We start from the raw sequence: 22,288 nt of genomic DNA, 5'->3' as shown, positions 1-22,288 counted from the left end.
ATGCTGTGAATGTGTACATTGGCTTCTATTTCCCCAAAGTCATGCTTTAAAGGAGCTCAGATTCCCCGAACTATTGAGGGCAGAGATCCTGTCCACGGACAAAGCCGCAAGTGTTGGCTCTGAGGTTGTTAACTGCACCCCTCTCCTTGCTCTGTAAGCAATCTGCTGAGTAAGACCTCCTCGGGGCTTGTGCAGATCACCTCAGTAACTCCGTGGGAGGGGAGCCTTCCTATACTTTTAGGTAGAGGAGCACCAGACACCTGAGCTCTGTCTACTGGGGGAGCTAGGTGACTTTACAACTCTGTGACCTCGGGCCAGGCATTTAAGCCCTATGGGCCACACTTGGCTTCCTTTTCTGTCCAGCAGGGCAGAGAGTCTCTGCCCTGAGCCCTTCATGGAGTGGCTCTGTTGGAGCTCCTCTGCCCCCTTCCCCAGTTTGCTGTATAATATCTGTGGACCATCTTGACTTTATCTCCCTCTACCGTGTTCTCTGGTGTCTCTCAGACTCTACAAGGGCTTCTGCCTCTTCTGGCAACAACCTGCATCTTTTGCTTGGTGAACATGTGTTCGTTTCTTCCAGACTCACATCACGTGTTTCCTTCCCAAGTGCTTGACATTCCAGGCTAGACATCCCCGCGCTGTGCTCCTCTCTGGCACGTGTCATGGTACTTAGGAAACCCAAAGTCCCCACCATCAAAGAGGCTCACAGACTTGTGACAGATGTGTCACACTCTTCCACAATTGTATGTTTCTAGCATCCCATCCCCACTCACGGTGGTTAATGCTATTCTATACATACCACGGTTGGTGACTGAAAGTGAGGAGTGTGTCTTATTTTTACACACCAGTGGTCCTATTGATGTCAGCTGAGTGAAGGGAAAAAAAATCTTGCCGATGGTCTACTTACAAGCCATGATTCTGTATGTGTTCCACCTTATTGAACTTCTTCAAATTCTCATGATGTGTACAGTAGCAATAGAATTTGAAAGAGGCAGAAATTGGCTCTCAGAGTTCGATAACTTACTCTGTCAGTTATAGCCTTTGGGGATCAGACACTCAGATGTATTTAGTAGTCCAAGCGGTCATTCCGTGGGAGGGAATGGGCTGGGAGGTTGAAAGCTCAAAGAGGGAGAAGGCAGAATTCAGCAGGGAAATCCTTTAGACTACAGGGTGGATCTGATGTCTGTCAAAGAAATGGAGGTGGGCTGGAGGGTGGGGACACAGGATGTGGCACGAAGAGCTGCAGACCATGAGGCGGATTTGATCAAGTATCGGTCAATTCAACCGGGTGCTCCAGAGCAGAGATTGCCCGTTAGAGATGTCCCCCCGCTGAGCAGAAATGGTCATCCTCCAATATCCCCACCTCATGCAGAGTTGAGGTGAGTGATGAAGGTGCTGAAGCTGGCCAGTCTCAGCTAACTGGACACCTTGCTGCATCGAATCTAGATGTCCCGACACCGTCATGATTTGAAAGCGGGTCAGCCGGACTTTCATGTCTAGTTTTTCTACACTATACTTCTGAAACTTATGGGGCCTCCTGTTATCCTGAAATAGATTTTCAGAGATCAATGAATGACCTACATCAGCACAATACTAACATGGGTATGACATGCGAGTTTAAGCTCCGCTGTAACACAGGATACAAGGTGGCCTTCTTGTTCACATTGCTGCTTCCATTACTCTGTTTTCTCTGTCTTGAAATTGTGTTTTGGCAGGACCTACAGAGATCACATAATACACTAAATGATGGAGTTCTTAAAACCCCAGATGATTGAACCTACTGATTAAGCAACGTGTGTGTACATCCAAATCACTTAACAGGGCTCTGATGGTCGCCAAGTGTTGTAACCCTGGGCCAGGGAGGCGAGGGATTTATACAAGCTGGGCTGCTTCTCATGCTTCCTCTACCAGAGCTTAATCTGAGCCAAATCTTGATTAACTATTACCTCATCTTCATCATAGACATCCTGGGACTGCAGACTTCAGACCACCTCCATCCATGGCTTGAGAGCCATCAGAGTGGGATGGCATGGGATCTATTGTAGCACCAACTCTCTGGAGTATTCAGAAAACTACACATCAATACAAAGCCTCTTCTTTCAGTCCATTGCTTTGAAATAGCTGCAAATTGAGATGTCAGGTAGAGAGATTGCGATGTATTCTGTTTTCCTTCAAATGATTCTATTGCTTAATTTGGTAAGGTCAGGTCTAGAAATGGCGGTAAGGGTAAAGCCTCTGTTTCTCTACTTCTCAGACCCCAACCTAGAGTTACTAAGTATTTCTGAGGTTATTACTTTATTACTGCTCTATGAGAGAGCATTTTACTGCTCTGTGTCTCAAGAGAATGAGCAAACTAGTGGCAGTCAGTAGAATCTTGAATCCTATCCAGTCTGCACTGATCTTAAAAGTTCTAGTCCCAAAGTCACTAGTTCTTCAGTGGGAGATACAAGCCTAAAACCCAGTCCAGGAGTCTGTTAGAATTATAGGGAGTCATACAGCTTTTCAAATAAACGTATTGGTGACTGGCTCAACTGGTGGTGAGCTCCCTATTCCTGGAGATATTTGGGCGGAGGCAGCAAGGTCATCTGTCAAGTAGGCTGTGGGTGAGAGTCTTGAAGAGGGAAGTAGGTGGGAATCCATAAATTCTCTTGACTCTGAAAATCATTCTCTAATTAAGGTAGACACAGATAATCCAATGCAAAAAATTCCCTATCATTCACACTTCATATCGTATGTGCCAACACCTTCCTTCAGCTCGTGCTCTCATGTCTAGGTGTGTATTTTCTAACTCACACATTCAATCGAAGCACTACATTGCTAAAATCAACAACAGTCTGCTCTAATAGTTCGCTGTGGTCCACTCTGACTATGAAACTTTTCCAACTGGATCTTCCCCTTTCCGTTTGGACCCCATCCTTTATCATTTTCGTTCTTATCTCTGAGCATGACATAAACTTGGATGCCACCTCTATCAGCAATCTATTGCAGTGTAACAAACTATCCCCAAACATGGTGGCTTACAGCAATAAAAATTTATTGTCTCACAGGAATTCAGAAGTGGTTAGCTGTCTGGTTGTGGCTTGGGGTGTCTCATGAGGTTGCAGGCAAGATGTCAGGCAGGTCTCTGTCATCTGAACACTTGGCTAGAGGATCTGCTTGTAGGATGGCTCTCACATGGCTCTGATTGCCATCAGGAACCCTCAGTTCCTCTTCCAGAGGCTTCTTTATGGGCTGTTTGAGCATCATTACAACATAGAGACTGACTACTCCACAGTGTAAAATCCAAGATGGCACGATGGAGAACCCGTAGTGTCTTTTATGGCCTTGCCTTGGAAATCACACAGTTGTTCTGGCCATATTTTATGGGTTACACAAGTTGGCTTTTTTTCATGATGAGAGGGAACTATACAAGGGCATGAGTCCCAGGAGGCAGAGGTGATTGGGGACTTTCTTGGAGGCTTGCTGTTGCACTCATAACTCTGAACATGCTGTCCCTTTTGCCTCAGCTGCCCTCACCTCTTTTCTACCTGGTCCTCTCCTGTCCATCCATCTAGGACCTCCTCAAATGACATTGCCTTTGTGGAGCATTCTCTGAATCCATTAAACAGAACTAATAATTTTCTGCTTTTCCACAGCAATCTGAACATACTTCTATGTTATCTCTTATAAAGAAGATGCATTTTACTGTAAAGTACAATTTTATCTCTCTACAAAGAGACATATAAGAGAAAGGGCCATATCTTATCTGGCGTTTCTAATATTGAGTTAAATTTTGGCAAATAACAGGTACTTAAGGGATCGGTCAATGAGTTAATATCATTTCCCTCATCAACCCAAATGTAATTTTAGGGGCCACAATCAATGCTAATGGAGTAAAGTACAAAATAGAATACAAGATAAAGTAAAAGGCCACGTGTTACATTTTATTTAAACACCAAAGCTAAGTGAACTTTTCATAGGCAACAACTTTCGGTAGGAGAAGACTGAGATAAAATGGAAATTACAGCTATCTGAGCAGGAAAAAGCCTTAAAAGTTGTGTTGCCCAAATTTCTCCTTTTGGAAATGGGAAAGATTGAGGTTCAATTTTAACACATACTTTTTCGTGGAAGAAACTAGAAGAGAATTAGATCATTTGAATAGATTTGGTTTTTATCCTTCTATATCTTTCATAATCCAAAATGTCTAATGTCATTCCCCATAAATTTCTCTGGAAGAAAAGCCATATAGGTTTAATTAATTGAATGAGTCAAAAGGGACAGGGAAGGCAGATATAATTCCACAACATTAAGAGAAGGCTCAGGCATCTGGTGCCAGATATAGGTAGAGGAGAGCTCTTTAATAAAAGAAAGGAAAAAATTTGGAGGAGACCCCACTTACCTCTGCTCAGGGCTCCAGTATTTTCTACTCTTAATACAGAATGCTAACTTTTTTTTAAATTTTTTTTTTTACATTTATTTATTTTTGAGAGACAGAGAGCTTGAGCAGGGGAGGGGCAGAGAGGGAGGGAGACACAGAATCCGAAGCAGGCTCCAGGCTGCGAGCTGTCAGCACAGAGTCTGATGCGGGGCTCAAACCCACCAACTGTGAGATCATGACCTGAGCTGAAGTCGGACACTCAACTGACTGAGCCACCCAGGTGCCCCAAGAACCCTAATTTTTAGAGTGGGGTGGTTTTTCTGGGAGAAGGGAAAATAGATGGAGTGGTACAGGCCTTGCTAAGTAAATATTGAAAGTTCATATTCAACAATAAAACTGACTTCCTTTTAGGAGTAGGAAATCAAGGGAATTGAGAAGAGGGAACACTGATTTTTTTCAAATTTGGTTTTCAATTTAAGCTTTATCGCCCCCCCCCCCCCCCCCCCCCCCGCTTGGTAGATCAGGGCTCATTTATGCTCTTGTTCCATTTCCTCTGTGACATTCACCATCCAAAAGGTACAAGTAGTTCTCATTCAAGAGTTAAGCCAATATCCGTGTGAGTTTTCAGATGTTCTTGGGTGAGGAGGAGGGAAAGAAGGTCTTTGTGGAACCAGAGAAGTCAAGTGTCCCCTAGCACCAAGCCCACCAATATAGCAACATAGCAGCAGTGACCTATATATAAAAAGGTTTTGATTTGCGTTTTCCATCAACAAGTTCCCCGAGGACCATCTCCCCTGTCTTCATTGTGTCCCATGTCACTGCAGCAACTAACACTCGGCCCAGATGTTTTTCATCTTTGCTTGTTGAACCCACCCAGTGCAGATAGATAAATTGCTTTAGAAACTGTAGTTTCAGGCAGCTTACACAATAGGCTGAAGTCATTCTTAGATTTTCAGTGAGAATGGAAACCGTCGTAAAATTGTGGAAGATGCAAGGGCTTGGAAGAACCCTGAAATGACTCATCTACAATGCTGTTGGAATTAAATCATCAGTTCCCAGCCCTGCTGAATATAAGAATAACATGGGGGGGAACTTACAGCTCTATCCCAAATCAATGGAATCAGAAACTCTGGAGATGAGGCATTGGCATAAAATTTTTTACATTCTCTCTGGGTCATTATAATGTACATTTAGGGTTGAGAATCACAAGATCTAATGATGGCCTGGGCTCAAGGACGGAATCAGAATACATCAAGTTCGTCCAGAGGATTAATGTAGAGCTTTAATGTAGAGCAAAGTCTAAAGCCCAGGTTTTCTGGTTTACAACGTGGTCTTCTTTCCAATGTACTTAGTAAGTAATGCACTTGGTAATATCTACTTCATCAATTCTGGGCGTAGAGACAGTAAATCTTAAGATCTCTTTCATTAAGGATTGAACCTCAGGCATCCAAGAGGGAACCAGAATATTGGGTTCCATTAGTCGTTGTTGAGAATGGGGCTGAATTTACTATTTTTGAGGGGCAGTGGAGCTTGTAGAAAGCAAGTCAGGTAAAACCGGGTTCTAGTATAAGCTTTGCCATAGATGAGCCATGTGACTTAGGTTGAGCGCATTCAGTCTACGGCTGTGGTTCTCTATCTTGGCCGTGTGCCAGAATCATCTCTGTGAGCTTAAAAGAGACTAAAACTCTGACTCCACTCCCAAGTATTTCGTTACCTGAAACAGACCTGCGTTCTAAAAACCCTGTACTGTCAGGTTTTACCGTGTGACCTTAAGTGAATTATCTCCCTTTATGGAACCTCACTTCCCTTATGCTTCAAGGGAGAAAATGACAACAAGGGGTTTGATGCAAGAACTTAGGGGAGAGTGCATACAAAGCACCTTAGCATGCCATGGGGCCTCAGTAAATAGCCCATTTCTGTCTGTAGAGCAGTAGATGCTTTGGAAAGTAATTGAACTAGCCGCTGATTATTTGGGTAGTGTATTTGAAGGCAGTAAAACCAACATCTGAATGATCTGGGGTGATAAGATTATCTAGATCACTGCTAAATCTCCTTGCCACTTCGTACTGGGGATACTGAGACACCTAACTCCCAAACATAATCTTCCAAAACGCAGTCCTTTATAGGGCAACTCTGAAAGGCTCTTTGTCCTTGCACACAATACCCAGAGTGTGCCTTCCAGATAGACAATATGGTAAAGCAGCATGTTAATCTTCCCCCAAATCCTATCTCATGTCTTCCGGACCTTGCAGGAGGGAGATGGGTGGAAACAATCAATCCATTGAGAATCACAGGCTGACCTCCAATTCAGACCCCTACCTGGGTGACGAAATTTGGATGCAGAACAAGTGATTTGGCCCCAGCCAAAGGTTGTTTCCTGCTCCCTGACTGAGGCTGGCTGCAGTTCAGTTATGAACTCTGCTAGCAAGAGTGCCCCTGGAAAAGACGTTAAAAGTGCCACCCAGTCAGGATGTAATTAATCGTCACACAGGAACCAACTTCCTCCCACTTGGGGAAAAGGCGTTTGGCTGCTGGCCATTCCCAGGCTGCCAGCTCTCAGTCCTTGCAGGACACCAGCTGTGCACCTGTGCCAGAAGGCTGGCAGCTGAGGGTCAGGTGGTGTAGGGCCTCAAGAAATCTCAGCCCTCAAGGAATTTGCTTCCCAAGTCACTTCCTGAAAACTTCACAATCCTAGAACTCATCTTATACCCTGTAAGTCTCCTTTGCCCTCACAAGGACATCTGGTTTCTTCACCATTCCGTGTTCTTTTCTTGATGGTCATTTTTACAGTTCCTATTTGTTGGGTATCACTGTGTGCCAGATACTCCTATGTAGGGCCCAACACCTTACTGACCATCCAGACAATTCTAGTTCCTGTAATTCCTCCTGACGCAGTTGATCACTAGTGAACGAGTGACACACTGGTTCAGAGTCTGCATGGGGTTGAGTGAAGGAATAAATTTCCAGGCGCTTGTGGTTTTCTGTGCTTGCAGGAAAAGTGGGTGCTGGCAGTGAGCGCGTGACCTTGGCAGAAGATACGCAGGTGCTGGCTTTGGGAGTAGAATCACCCCACAGATAGGTGTGCAAGAAAATGACTAAGGGTTCCCTGTGCAAATGGATCGGACACGATACGGCTTCTGCTACGATCATACACCGTTTCTGCTTAACCCTTATCATGGTTGTAACTTTCTTTGTGAGGTGACTCAATTAATTCAGATGAATACAGGGGAAATACCTTGCACATCGCAGATATGCGTTAATGTCAGCCATCATGACGTCCTGATGGTCTCTTCTCCATTCTTCCGATTCCTATTGCTAGTTTTTGGGAACTGTAGTATCTTACTACGTCGTTGTTACTGGTTTTCCAAGTAAGCCCTAGGAAAATTTTATGGAAATGAACAAAACATTTAAACTTCATCAGATGATTCTTAAAACAGATTTTAAAAAAATCTCTTTCGTAGAATCCACGAGATATGAAAGAAAACTGTGTCCAAAATACCTTCCTCTAGGTCTGCCTCTTTTTTAACGTGTGGGGTACAAAGAAGGAAGTAGTATCAAATTAGTTTTTCCTTTCCTCCACCCTCTCCAGGCTCAACCTTATGGTGGATACATTTTCCCCTTGGGATGGAGTTGCTACGAATGCAGATGAAGCTGCCCCCGCCATACTCCTAATGAGTAGTTGGAATGAGTAAGGGACAGTGCCAGTTAATGGAACCTGATTCTCCCGTTTTCTGCAGCTAGAATCCAGAACTTCAGAAGGGTTTCCAGCAGAAACAGTTGTGCTCCTGACAAGGTCCTTATCCTTCAATGATGTCACAATGAAAACGAAGGGTTTACTTCCAATCTGGTTTATTTCCTCATAGGATCCAGTCAGGGGCAGGAGGATTTAATTAGCATTGTTTCAACTGTTCATCCATCCTTCTGTCCTTCCGTCCTTCCTTCCTTCTGTCCCTCCTTCCCTCCCTCCCTTTCTTTCTTTCTTTCTTTCTTTCTTTCTTTCTTTCTTTCTTTCTTTCTTTCTTTCATATAATTTTTTTAATTTTTTTTTTCTTCAACATTTTTTATTTATTTTTGGGACAGAGAGAGACAGAGCATGAACGGGGGAGGGGCAGAGAGAGAGGGAGACACAGAATCGGAAACAGGCTCCAGGCTCCGAGCCATCAGCCCAGAGCCCGATGCGGGGCTCGAACTCACAGACCGCGAGATCGTGACCTGGCTGAAGTCGGACGCTTAACCGACTGCGCCACCCAGGCGCCCCTTTTTTTTCTATATAATTTATTGTCAAATTTGTTTCCATACAACACCCAGGGCTCATCCCAACAGGTGCCCTCCTTCATGCCCATCACCTACTTTCCCCTCTCCTCTACCCCCCATCAACCCTCATTTTGTTCTCACTATTTAAGAGTCTCTTAGAATTTGCCTCTCTCTCTCTCTCTCTCTCTCTCTCTCTCTCTCTCTCTTTTTCCCCCTTCTCCTCCCCCATGGTCTTCTGTTAAGTTTCTCAAGTTCCACATATGAGTGAAAACATATGGTATCTGTCTTTCTCTGCCTGACTTATTTCACTTAGCATAATACCCTCCAGTTCCATCCACGTTGCTGCAAATGGCCAGATTTCATTCTTTCTCATTGCCAAGTAGTATTCCATTGTAGGTATAAACCACATCATCTTTATCCATTCGTCAGTTGATGGACATTTAGGCTCTTTGAATAATTTGACTATTGTTGAAAGTGCTGCTATAGACATTGGGGTACATGTGCCCCGATGCATCAGTACTCCTATATCCCTTGGGTAAATTCCTAGCAGTGCTATTGCTGGCCTCTGCTACAAAGCTGTAATCATCAAGACAGTATGTTTCTTTTTTTTAATGTTTTATTTATTTTTGAGAGAAAGAGCACGAGCAGGGGAGAGGCAGAGAGAAGGGGGACAGAGGGTCTGATGTGGGCTTGCGCTTGCTGTGAGGGGCATGTGGGGCTCAAACCCACAAACTGCGAGATCATGACCTGAGCTGAAGTCAGACGCTCAACCAACTGAGCCACCCAGTTGCCCTTCCTAACTGAACAAACAGAGTAAATCAAACTACCCTTTTAACTGGGCATATATGGCCCTTTAAAACATATTGACTGATGCTATCATTTGGGTCAAAAAACGTACACTCTAAACACTGATACTGTGAATGTTTCTCCATTTCAAAAGAGTAGAGGGAGCCAGTTTAGAAAAGTTGTAAAACAAATGCTAGCATTAAGACGGTCTTTTTCATCTCAGTCATCAAATACAAAAAAGAACTGGAGAAACAATCTCCTGTAGTGTTCTTTTTCAGGCTCCACAGAATTCTTTCGTAGAGGTTTTCAATTGTTTTGAAAATGCTACTTAATTTTCTGAATTTCTTACTAGACTATAGTTTGAAGAGGCAGAGTGTGTCTGTCATGTTTCTCTGTGCATCATCATTTGAGAAATTCTAAGTAATAGTGATACCATACGAAACAAGACCAAAAAAAGAAACTCCCCTGCCTTTAGGGACTTTACATGCTGACTGCATCGTCAGTACCAAGGACAATGGTTGAAAATGACCATTCTCTGGTTATTTGTTGAGTGAAATAGTAAATGGATGAATAAAGTTGTCCCTACTGTAATAAAAAGTTCTTTGGGGCTCTGTGTTGCACCAAGTAAATATCCCCAATGAGGTGTGAACAGTACAAGAAGGATTTATGCCCTGCAGAAAAGCTCCTGTGTGACCATTAGTGTGAGCGTAGACAATCATCATTTTAAGCATATTCTTTTTTTGTTGTTATTGAAGTGTAGCTGACATATTAGTTTCAGGTGTACAATATCGTGATTCAACATGTATATACATTAGGAAGTGATCACCACTATAAATCTAGTTTCCGTCTTTCACCATACAAAATTGTTACAATATTATTACCTACATTTCCTGTACATCACATCCCTGTGGCTTAGTTATTTTATAATGAAAATTTGTAACTTTCCCCTATTTTACTCATCCCACAACCTCCTTCCCCTCTGGCAGCCCCCGGAGGGCTCTCTGTATCTATGAGTCTGTTTCTGTTTTATTTTGTTGTTTGGGTTTTTAGATTCCTTACTTAAGTGAAATCATATGATACTTGTCTTCCTCTGTCTGATCTATTTGACTTAGCATAATACCCTTTAGGGCCACCCATGTTGTTCCAAATGTTGTCCATCATTCTTTTTTATAGCTGAGTAATATTCCATTGTGTGTGTGTATATAATTTATAATATACATATTATATAATATACACAATATATAATATACATATTATGTGTATATGTACACACACACACACACGTACCACACTTCTTTGTCCATGCATCTTTCAGCTGACACTTAGATAGCTGCCATATCTTGGCTATTGTAAATAATGCTGCAATGAACATGGGGTGCATGTATCTTTTTTTTTTAAATCTTTTTTCACTTTTGAGAGAGAGACAGAGCATGAGTGGGGGAGGGGCACAGAGACAGGGGAGACACAGAATCCGAAGCAGGCTCCAGGCTCCGAGCTGTCAGCACAGATCCCAACACGGGGCTCGAACCCAAGAACCATGAGATGGTGACCTGAGCTGAAGTTGGACGTTCAACCAACTGGGCCACCCAGGTGCCCCGCAGTGCATATGTCTTTTTGCATTCATGTGTTCACTTACTTTGGATAAATACCTGGAAGGGGAATTGCTGGATCATATTATAGTTCTATATTAAATCTTTTGAGGAACCTCCATACTGTTTTCCATAGAGGCTGCACCAATTTACATTGCTACCAACGGTGAATGAGGGTTCCCCTTTCCATGTCTTGCCAACACTTGCTATGTCTTACCTTTTTGATATTAGCCATTCTGCCAGGTGTGAGATGATTTCTCACGATGGTTTTAATTTGTGTTTTCCTGACGTTTAGTGATATTGAGCATCTTTTCATGTGTCTGTTGGCCATCTGCGTGTCTTCTTTGGAGAAATGTCTATTCAACTCTTCTGCCCGTTTTGTAATCAGATTATTTGTATTTTTGATATTGACTTGTATGAGTTATTTCTGTACTTTGGAAATTAACTCCTTATTAGTTATATCGTTTACAAATCTCTTCTCCCATTCAGTGGGTTGCCTTTTTGTTTTGTTGATGGTTTCCTTCACTGTGCAAAAACTTTCGTTTTTAGGAAGCTTGAGATTCAGTGATTTTTACTGAAACTGAGAAACTTGAAACAAACATTAAAATCCTAACACACAGAGCAAAAACTTTGTAATTTGACAGAGTTCTATGTGTTTACTTTTGCTTCTGCTGCCTTTGCCTGAGGAGACCGATCCAAAAAAATAATGCTAAGACCAATGTCAAAGAGCTTACTGCCTGTGCTCTCTTCTAGAAGTTTTATGGTTTCTGGTCTGACATTTAAGTCTTTAACCCATTTTGAGTTTATTTTTGTGCATGATGTAAGAAAGTGGTCCATTTTCATTCTTTTGCATGTAGCTGCTGAGTTTTCTCAACATCATTTATTGATGAGACTGTCTTTTCCCCATTGTGTGTTCCTGCCTGCTTTGTTGAGGAATAATTGAGTACATAAGCATGGGTTTATTCTGGGGTATTTTCTTAGCTTTTGATGCAAATGTAAATGGGATTGTTTTCTTAATTTTTCTTCCTGATAGCTCACTAGAGTACATAGAAATGCAACAGATTTATGCATATTAATTTTGTATTCTGCAGTTTTCTGAATTCATTTATTCTAATAGTTTTTTTTGCGGAGTCTTTCAGGTTTTCTATAGATAGCATCATGTCAGTCGCAAATAGTGACAGTTTTACTTCTTTTCCAATTTGGATGACTTTTATTTCCTTCTCTTGTTTAACTGCTGGGGCTAGGGGGAGAGTGGGCGTCCTTGTCTTTTTCCTGACCTTAGAGGAAAGCTTTCAGCTTTTTACCATTGAGTGTGATGTTAGCTGTGGCTTTTGTTGTGTTGAGGTATGTACCTCTGTACCCATTTTACTGAGAGATTTAATCATAAGTAGATGTTGAATTTTATTAAATTTTTTTTCTGTATTTATTGAGATGATCAAATGATTTTTGCTCCTTTTGTTGTTGTTGTAAATGTGGTATATCATGTTGACTTACCTGCGGATGTTGAGCGATCCTTGTATCCCTGGAATAAATCCCACTTGATCATGGTACAGGATTCTCTTTCTTACCGAATTTGTTTTGCTTATATTTTGTTGAGAATTTTGCATCTATGTTCATCAAGAATAGTGGTTTTCAATTTTCCTTTTTAGTGGTGTCTTTGTCTGGTTTTTGGCCTTACAGAATGTTTGAAAACATTCCGTCCTCTCCAATTCCTTGGAATTGTTTGAGAAGGATAGGCGCCAGTTTATCTTTAAGTGTTTGATAGAATTCACCTGTGAAGCCATCTGATCTTGGACTCGTGTGTGTTGGGAGCTTTTAAATTATTGATTTGGTTTCGTTACTAATAATCGGTCGTTCATATTTTGTTACTTGTTGATTCAGACGTGGAAAATTGTGTTTTTAGGAATTTATCCATTTCTTCTAGGTTGTCCTATATGTTGGCATGTAATTGCTCTTTGTAGTGTCTTAGGATCCTCATACTTCTACGGTATGTGTTGCAACTTCTCTTTCATTTCTGATTTTATTTATTTGGGCCCTCCTTTTTCCCAATGAGTCTGGTTAAAGGTGTATCAGTTTTGTTAATCTTTTCAAAGAAACAGTGCTTAGTTTCATGGATTTTTTTTTTTGCCTTTATTTCATTTATTTCCTCCTTTCTACTAATGTTGGGCTTTGTTTATTCTTCTTTTTCTAGTTCCTTTAGGTATAAGGCTAGGTTATGTGAGATTTTTCTTGTTTCCTGAGGTGGACCTGTATCACTATAAACTTCGCTCTTAGAACTGTTTTTGCTGTGCCTTTTAGATTATGGACTGTCGTATTTCCATTTTTATTTGTCTCAAGGTATATTGTGATTTCCTATTTGACTTTTTATCGAACCATTGGTTGTTTAGTAGTCTGTTGTCTAGCCTCCATGTGTTCGTGTTTTTTCTAGTTTTTTTTCCTTCTAATTGATTTCTAGTTTTGTATAATTTCTAGTGGTTGGAAAAGATGCTCCTTATGATTTCAATCTTCTTAAATTTTTTGAGACTTGTTTTGTGGCCTAAGAGGTGACCTATCCTAAAGAATGTTTCATGTATACTTGAAAAGAGTGTGTATTCTGCTGTTTTTGACGGAATGTTCTGCATATATCTATTAACTCCATCTGGTCTAATGTGCCATTTTAGGCCAAGGCTTTATTGATTTTTGTATCCATTGATAAATGGGCTGGTAAAGTCCCTTACTATTACTGTAACGCTGTCAATTTCTCCCTTTATTTATGTTAACATTTACTTTATGTATTTAGGTGCTCCATGTTGGATGTATAGATATCTTCAAGACTTCTGTCCTCTTCTTGGATCAATTCCTTTATCAGCATGTAATTGTGTTCCTTGTTTCTTACTATAGTTTTCGTTTTAAAGTCTGTTTTGTCGAATACAAGTATTGCTACCCTAGTTACCTTTCCATTTCCATTTGCATGGAATGTCTGTTTGCATTTCTTCACTTTCAGTCTGTTGGTGTCTTTGCATCTGAAGTCAGTTTCTTCTAGGCGGCCTCTAATATTACCCATTCAACCATGTCTTTTGGTTGGAGCATGCAGTCCATTTACACTGAAAGTAATTATTAACAGATGGGTACCTACTGCCATTTCACTGATTTCTGTTTGTTTTGGTAGTGCTTCTCTGCATTCTTCTTCACTTGCTCTCTGTGATTTGGCCAGTAAATGTTCTTATTCCTTTCTCTTTATTTTTTGTATGCTTATTACAGGTATTTGGTTTGTGGTTACCATAAGGTTGGTGCAGAACCTCCTATGTACATAACAGTCTCTATTAAGTTGATGGTCGCTGAAGTTCAAATGCATTCTAAAAGCACTACATTTTTGGGTACTCCCCTAGGTTTTGTTTTTGTTGTCATATTTTACATCTTATTATTTTGGGTATCCTTTGACTAATTACTGTAGGTCTAGATGATTTTACTACTCTTGTCCTTTTAACCTTCATACCAGCTATAAAGGTGATTGATCCACCACTATATGCTTGCTTTTACCCGTGAGATTTTTGGTTTTTTTTTCATAATTGTTGCTAGTGATGGCTATTTCTTTTCAGTTTAAAGAAGGGCCTTTAACATTTCTTGTCAGGCCAGTTTGGTGATGATGAACTCCTTGAGCATTTGCTTGCCTGGGAAATTCCTTATCTCTTCTTTGATTCTGAGTGATAACCTTGCTGGTAGAGTATTCTTGGTTGTAAGTTTCTTTACTTTTGAATATATTGTGGTCCTCCCTCCTGGCTTGTAAATTTCCTGCTGAACGGTCAGCTGATAGCCTTATGGGGGTTCCCTTGCGTGTATCTAGTGTTTGTCTTGTGCTGCTTTTAAGATTCTCTATCTTCAACTGTTGGCACTTGGGTCATAATATGTCTTGTGAGTCTCTTTGTGTCATTTTACTTGGGACACTCTGTGGTTCCTGGACTTGGGTGTCTGTTTCCTTTGCCAGGGTAAGGATGTTTTCAGACATTACTTTTTCAAATAAGTTTTCTGTCCCTTACTTTCTGCTCATTCTGGAACCCCTCTAATATGAACATTAGCTTGCCTGATGTTGTCCCAGAGCTCCTTAAACTATACTCCTTAATTGTTTTTTCTATCCTGATTGGGTGTTATCTCCTATCTTATTCTCAAGATCGCTGATCCATTCTTCAGCATCATCCAATTTTCTGTTATTCCCTCTATGTATTTTTCATGTCAGTTATAATATTCCTCAGCTCTTAATGGCTTTTTTTTTTTTTTTTTTTACATTTTGCATCTCTGTTGAAGTTCTCACTGTCTTCACCCATTCTCCTCCCAAGTTCAGTGAGCATCTTGATGGCCTTTACTTGCAACTCTTGATTTGGTACATTGCCTATCTCCCTTTCATGCAGTTCTTTTTCTGAGGTTCTCTCTTGTTCTTTCATTTGGAACATAGTCCTCTGTCTCCTCACTTTGCCTGCCTCTCTCTTTTTTTCTATGTACTTAGTAGATGAGTTACGTCTCCTGATCTTGAAGAAGGTGTCCCATGGTTCCCAGTAGCACAATTCCCCCCTTGTCACTTGAGCCAGCTGTGCCCCCTGTGTGTGTTCATGTACCTCCCTGTTGTGGTTGGCTCATGATTGGTGCAGACTCACTGCTATGTGGGATTGTCCCCCAGGGTGGATGTCTGTGAGGCCTGGACTTGACTGCTCTGAGCATGCTGGTAAGCAAGCCTGGTCAACTGGGGTGGGGGAACATCAGTGTTGGCTGAGGCTACCCACTTGGTGGGAGCCACCCAAGGTAGGCCAGTTGGGTAGGGCACAGGGTGCTAGCACAATAGATGGAAAGAGACAGAAATGGTCCCAGCTGGGTAGAAGGGGAATGAACAAAAAATGGTACCCACCAGCACTTCTGTCCCTGGTGAACATTCCAACGCATCCTTCTGGTACGTGCCCTAAAATTAGTGATGTTTCTTCGTGCATAACCCAGGTGCTTTTCAAACTGCTGCCTCTGCCCTAGGACTGGGTGAGATTGTAGAGATGCCCTTTAAGGGCGGTGTCCCTTCCGGCTCTCCCTGACATTAGCCCTGCTGGTTCTCAAAGTAGATGTGATGGGGGCTCATCTTCCCTGTGCGGGTTCACGGGGCTTGGGAGACCGACGTGGGGCTCAGATCCCTCAGTTCCTCACGGAGGGCCTCTGCGGTTGTGACAGCCCTCTTATTTGTGGGTTGCTGTGCCAAGGGGTGTGTGTCCTGATTAGACCCGGTCTCTGCCCTCCCTGCCTATCTTTCTGTCTATGATCCTACTCCACGATCTTCACACCACCTTGCTTATTTTTTAATTTAAAGTGCTTTATGGAGATAGAATTCACATGCCATAAAATTTACCCATTTGAAGTGTCCAATCCGGGGGCACCTGGGTGGATCGGTTGGCCAAGCATCTTACTCTTGATTTCAGCTCAGGTCGTGATCTCATGACTCTTGGGATCAAGCCCCGTGTTGAGCTCTGTGCTGAGAGTGTGGAGCCTGCTTGGGATTCTCTCTCTCCTCTCTCTCTGCCCCTCTCCACACCCCCCCCCTTTAAGAAATAAATAAACATAAACAATTTAAAAAAATAAAGTGTCCAATCTGGTGGTTTTTAGTATATTTGCAGAGTTTGTGACCTTCAACATCATTCTTTTTTTATTTTTTTTTTCTTTGAGACAGAGACAGAGCATCAACAGGGGAGGGGCAGAGACAGAGGGAGACACAGAATCCAAAGCAGGATCCAGGCTCTGAGCTGTCAGCACAGAGCCTGACGTGGGGCTCGAACTCACAGACAGTGAGATCATGACCTGAGCTGAAGTCGGACGCTTAACCAACTGAGCCACCCAGGCGCCCCCAACATCATTCTTAGTTCAGAGTTCAAGGCAAAGTAATGGCTCAGACTATTGGAGAGGGAAGGGGTCAGATATTTGTAACAACTCTTACTTTTAGGAGGTCACCTTTGTCCTACATAGAGGAAATATGACAATATTTGTTACGCTTTTCTTGGTTCTGAAGTACGTATTTCTTTTGGGGGAGGGGAATGTAAGTTTATAGCACATGAAGTCCGCAATGTTTCTTACCAGGTTTCTATTTGAAACTTACTACTCATTAAAATTGTCCTTAAATGCAATAAAAGCATTTGCCTGTCAAAAAAAAAAAAAATCAGTATTTTACAACACAGTGAAAAGTGTACTTGCATGAAAATTACTATAACTGACTTTACACCTAGACTTACCATTAACTCACTGCATAATTTTAGGAAAGGCCCTCAAATATTTAGTTCTCCATGTCTACATCTGTGAGAGAGAGAGAGAGAGAGAGAGAGAGAGAGAGAGAGAGAGATTGAAATACTGAAATCTTCTTCTAGTTCTTAATTTCTTTTTTTTCAATGTTTATTTGGAGGGAGCAAGAACGAGAGTGAGCAAGCAGGGGAGGGGGCAGAGAGAAAGGGGGAGATAGAATCCCCAGCAGGCTCCACACTGTCCATGCAGAGCCCGATGCGAGGCTCGATCTCATGAACTGTGAGATCATGACCTGAGCCAAAACCAAGAGTCGGACACTCAACTGACTGAGCCTCCCAGGGGCCCTCCTTAATTCCTATACAATAATTTGCAAGTGGGCCACTCTCTACTTAATGCTCTAATTTGGGGACTTTATTATTTTTGAAGGGGGAAAAAAAGTCTGCAGTCTGCATGATCCTGATTTACGCATGTGATAGGATCATAGCCTTTGTGGCACGAACACAGCCTAAAAACACACATTATCAAACAGTCACTGGGGTTGAGGGTAAAAGAGAGGAGTTAAGAAAAAAAAAAAAACAATCTTAGGACTGTATGACCTTGGGCCGTTGCCTAATTGTATGGATGAGCATCCCGTGTTTTCAAACACCAGTCCGTCCCCAGGGGTCAGGAACGAATCTATTTCGTGTGTTCGGATCTCATGGCAGAGTTGGTGCTCAATAAATGCTTCCTGAAAGAGGGAATATATTTTGGATAGCAAAACCGTGCAAAAGAAAATGTTAGTGTAGGCAAACCAGACTCCACCAGGGTGAGGGTCACGGTGTCAGAGAGGCCTTTGGCAGGAAAAGAGATACTCCCCTCTAAGAAAACGTGAAGCGTTTGCCCCCTCAGCAGACCTATCTGCGAGTAATAAAAACCCTAGACAATGTGGGCATCCTAACAAAGGAAGAAGCTTGCTGGGTACAGTGACAATTATGCCTTTATTGGTTTAGGACTCTGCAGACATATAAAGAGACATTTCATTTTAAGAACCTGGAGCCAGTATGGAAAAAAGAAAGCAACAAGCCTGCACCTTAACGAGTCACTAAGAAAAATCAGAGGCCCATGTGCAACAGCACAGTTTGAGGGACCATGGTATTACCTTGTTTATGCTTCAGTGTGGCTGAAGGCATTGCTGTAGCATCCCTTCCTGACATTGCCAAGGGCTTTGTCTTTTTCTCCTGTTGGACCCAAGCCGAAGTCACCATTTCCATTGGCTCGAGTCAGCCACAGCATCTCTGGCAATTTGTAAGCAAGTGACAGCCGGCCCTGATTCATCAAAGTGATGAATCCACCTCTTGGCACACAGTGACCCGGCAGGAAATAGGACGGAAGTCTTCATTCTGCCTTGACTCTGGATCTCACGAGCACTGTTTTTCGCGCACTGAGGGTTTGTCTGTGCACGTGCACACGAGGCCCTGGGAGTCATTTGCCACAAGGCACTTTTGAATGGGGATTTCGTTGGCTTCTCTGTCGTCTGCCCTTTCTTGGTTAAAAAACACAGTAACTAGTTCTCGCATGTGAGTGCTTGCCCGAGAGAAATGGACGATTCCCCTCAACGCCGCGGTTCCGGCCGCCCACCAAACCCTGCTCTGGGCTACCCGCATTGGTTGGGAACAAGAAACCTAGACAGGGGGTCCTGAGTGGCTCAGTCAGCTGAGCGTCCGACTTCGGCTCAGGTCACCGTCTCAGGGCTCCTGAGTTGAGCCCCGCGTCGGGCTCTGTGCTGACAGCTCAGGGCCTGGAGCCTGCTTTGGATTCTGTAGCTCTCTCTCTTTCTCAAAGAAACATTAAAAAATAATACTACTAAAAAGAAACTGAGACAAAGATGACCAGGGAACTGGTCCTTGCCTGTGAGTCCCCTTCTTGACCCACAATTTCCAGGCCCAAGAGTTTCCCAGGTGAAATACACAGAAGGTGAGAGCAGGCAAAAACCCCCTTTCTTATTGGCCGAGATCAGTTCAGGCCACCGCGGAGCTGCACCGGAGGGCATTGTAGTGAGGCAACCCTTGTGCCCAAGGAAGACAGACCCGAGGAACTTTCTTTATTTGCCCTCGACCGCTGGTTCCAAAACTAGCTTTTCCTTGGAGAAACCCGACTGCCTTGTAAAATATAAATTCCCAGGCCCTGCTCCTCCAATTAATCACATTTCTGGAATGAGGTCTGGGAATGTATCAAATATCCTTAAGTGATTGTCATGTGGTTAATTATTTAGAAACTGTTGTCCTCAGACTTAATCTATATCCAACCTGGCTTTTAAAAGGGATGGGGCTGGGGAGAGAAAACGCTCTTTCCAAGAAAGGGGAGACACTCAGCCTCGTGGTATATGGAACAGAGGACTGTGCTAAAATACGGTGGGGCCAGCTTGGCCTTCTGACAAGACGGGGCTGCTCGGTCCTTCCTGTCCTCCAGCCACATAAAAGAAGAGAGAGGAGGGAGTCAGTCAGAGGGAGAGACATGTCTGGGCCTCGTCTCCAGCAGGAACAGCGTCTGGCCCTGGTTCACCTTCAAAGACCGTTTCTCAAGGGCTCGGTTAACTTTTATTTATCACCGTGAAAGTAGCACTCTGTACAGCACAGTTTAGAAAGTCTGTTCGCCGTAGGATGGAGGGCCACGGAGTGCCAAGTGTTCATCCTGAGTGGTCCGGCACGTGGTATCGGCATCATGGCGCCACCCTAGGTCATGTCGGGTGGTGTCCTAACCTGAATGGGACAGAGGCAGCCGCAACGGGGAGGCCAAGGCAATGCAGGGAAGGAGGAAAGAGGGGTGGAAAGCAACAGGAGGACTGGGGAGATGTGGCCTAGAGGGTTTCCTTTTCCTAGACACTAGTGCCTCTTTTTCAGCCCAGTTAGGATGCGAGGAACCATCTTTGAACCTCCAAGTCCGTTAAAACAACAAGCACTTATGTAAACACTTCTTGTTATTAAATGACCTGATTATGAACTCAACTGTGTCCCGCACTAAAGACAGTTTAGGAAAACGATTTAGCTTGCAGGTACGGCTTCATAGCGTTCAGACAGGATGGTGGTTATGTGCAGAGGGGAGGCAGTTTGCCATTCCTTGGCTTAAATAACTGAACACAGAAAGATGCATTCTGGATATTGCATGTGGCAACGGCTTCTCTACACACACAAATCTGAACAAAAGTCACTTACATCGTGATTCTCCGTGTCTATCAGGAAAAGGGACGATTAAATAGGTACAGTTTTCCTTTGCTATGCACAAATGTCAATGAGGATTAAAGATAAAAATCCTCTTAGTGACAGAAAATTCCAGCTTTATCTTCAGCTTGGTGATGCTAACCTGAATGTTGCCGAGGAACTCTGAACAGTTCCCCTGTTCTCGCTGAGGATTTTTTTTTTCCAGATAGGAAATTTTTTTCCAGATCTAAACCAATTACAGGGACTATCTTTAACTGAAATGAGCAATTTAAATGTTTGTTTTTTATGGAGCTTACTCTTCTGGCTACCTTGGATGAAATATGTGATCTCTGAATCCCAGAGTCCTTGTCTGCAAAGGGAAAAAAAATAGTTATCTTCCTAGAGTGTTGTGAGGATGAAAAGAGATAACATACATATATAAAGTCCCTGGAGCCCTCTAAAAACTAAATATATGGTTGCTTTCATTAATCTTTTATTACCAAAAGGTACAAGAATACCTTATTTTTGAGAGAGAGCCAGAGAGCCAGAGATCGATCAGGGGAAGGGCAGAGAGAGAGGGAGACACAGAATCGGAAGCAGGCTCCCGGCTCTGAGCTACCAGCACAGAGCCCGAAGGGGGGCTTGAACTCACAAACTAGGAGATCATGATCTGAGCCGAGGTGGAATGCTTCATCAACCGAGCCGCCCACGCGCCCCTCTCTTTTGCTGTTTTCACATGCCATCTATTTTCTTTTTCATTCTTAACCATTGGCAGATGGCAATAATTCATGTTAAAATCCTCTTAAAGATCTGCATGCCTAAGTGATTCACATACATACACATATATTCACATACAAATATATATGTGTATATGTATAGATACAGAAAATCACATATGTAGGGAAAATATTATATATTCAGGTCAACTGGATGGACTGTGCCCAGATTGTTTTTGTTCTCCGCTGGTCTGATGATTCCAAACATGGGAAATCTGAAATAATTGTGTTTTAATTTTTTTTTCCTTCCTTCCCCCCCCTTTTTTTTTTTTGCAAAAAGAAAGGCTTCACCAGAATGCTATTCAAATGCAAAAAACAAAGGAGAGAGAAAACCAACTATACTTATGGTAGGTTTACCTAGCTAACTTAGATGGTTTCCACAAACACTGAAACAGCAGTAGAGCAGGAAAAAAATAACTGAGTATCTCCATAAAATGGTAAATCTTGGGGCGCCTGGGTGGCTCAGTCGGTTAAGCGACCGACTTCGCCTCAGGTCATGATATCATGGTCCGTGAGTTCCAGCCCCGCGTCGGGCTCTGTGCTGACGGCTCAGAGCCTGGAGCCTGTTTCCGATCCTGTGTCTCCCTCTCTCTCTGGCCCTCCCCCGTTCATGCTCTGTCTCTCTCTCTCTCAAAAATAAATAAATGTTAAAAAAAATTAAAAAAAAAAAAAGGTAAATCTTCCTCTCTCTCCCTCTGGCATTTGGTGGTTTCTAATTTTCTTATACACAAGCAAGAAGAACCAATTAATGAGTGTCTTACCTTTCATTGCAAAGCCACTCTCTGAAATTCCTAATCAACACTTACACAGTTAAATCATCTTAGAAGTAACTTGACTTCAAATTTATTCAAGAACTTAACAAATCTCAAAGATAAACAGAACACTTTATTATAAAACTTATAAAATAATTAAATATTACACATATATTTTGACTTTTCTCTATAACCCATTGTTTTATTCATCATTTTTCCTCAGAATTAATATCACTTAGAGAAGCAAGTGAGAACACATAAGAATAGGCTATTAATAAATTAATTTTTCCATAAAATAATAAAATGATCATTATATAAAGAAATGAATAATTTGCAATTTTTCAGAGGGCAAGGGGGT

This window comes from Puma concolor, chromosome E2, assembly GCF_028749965.1.
Source record: "Puma concolor isolate L17-30 chromosome E2, mPumCon1.1.hap2, whole genome shotgun sequence".
In the NCBI taxonomy this organism is placed as follows: domain Eukaryota; kingdom Metazoa; phylum Chordata; class Mammalia; order Carnivora; family Felidae; genus Puma; species Puma concolor.
This window is presented reverse-complemented; position numbering follows the sequence as displayed.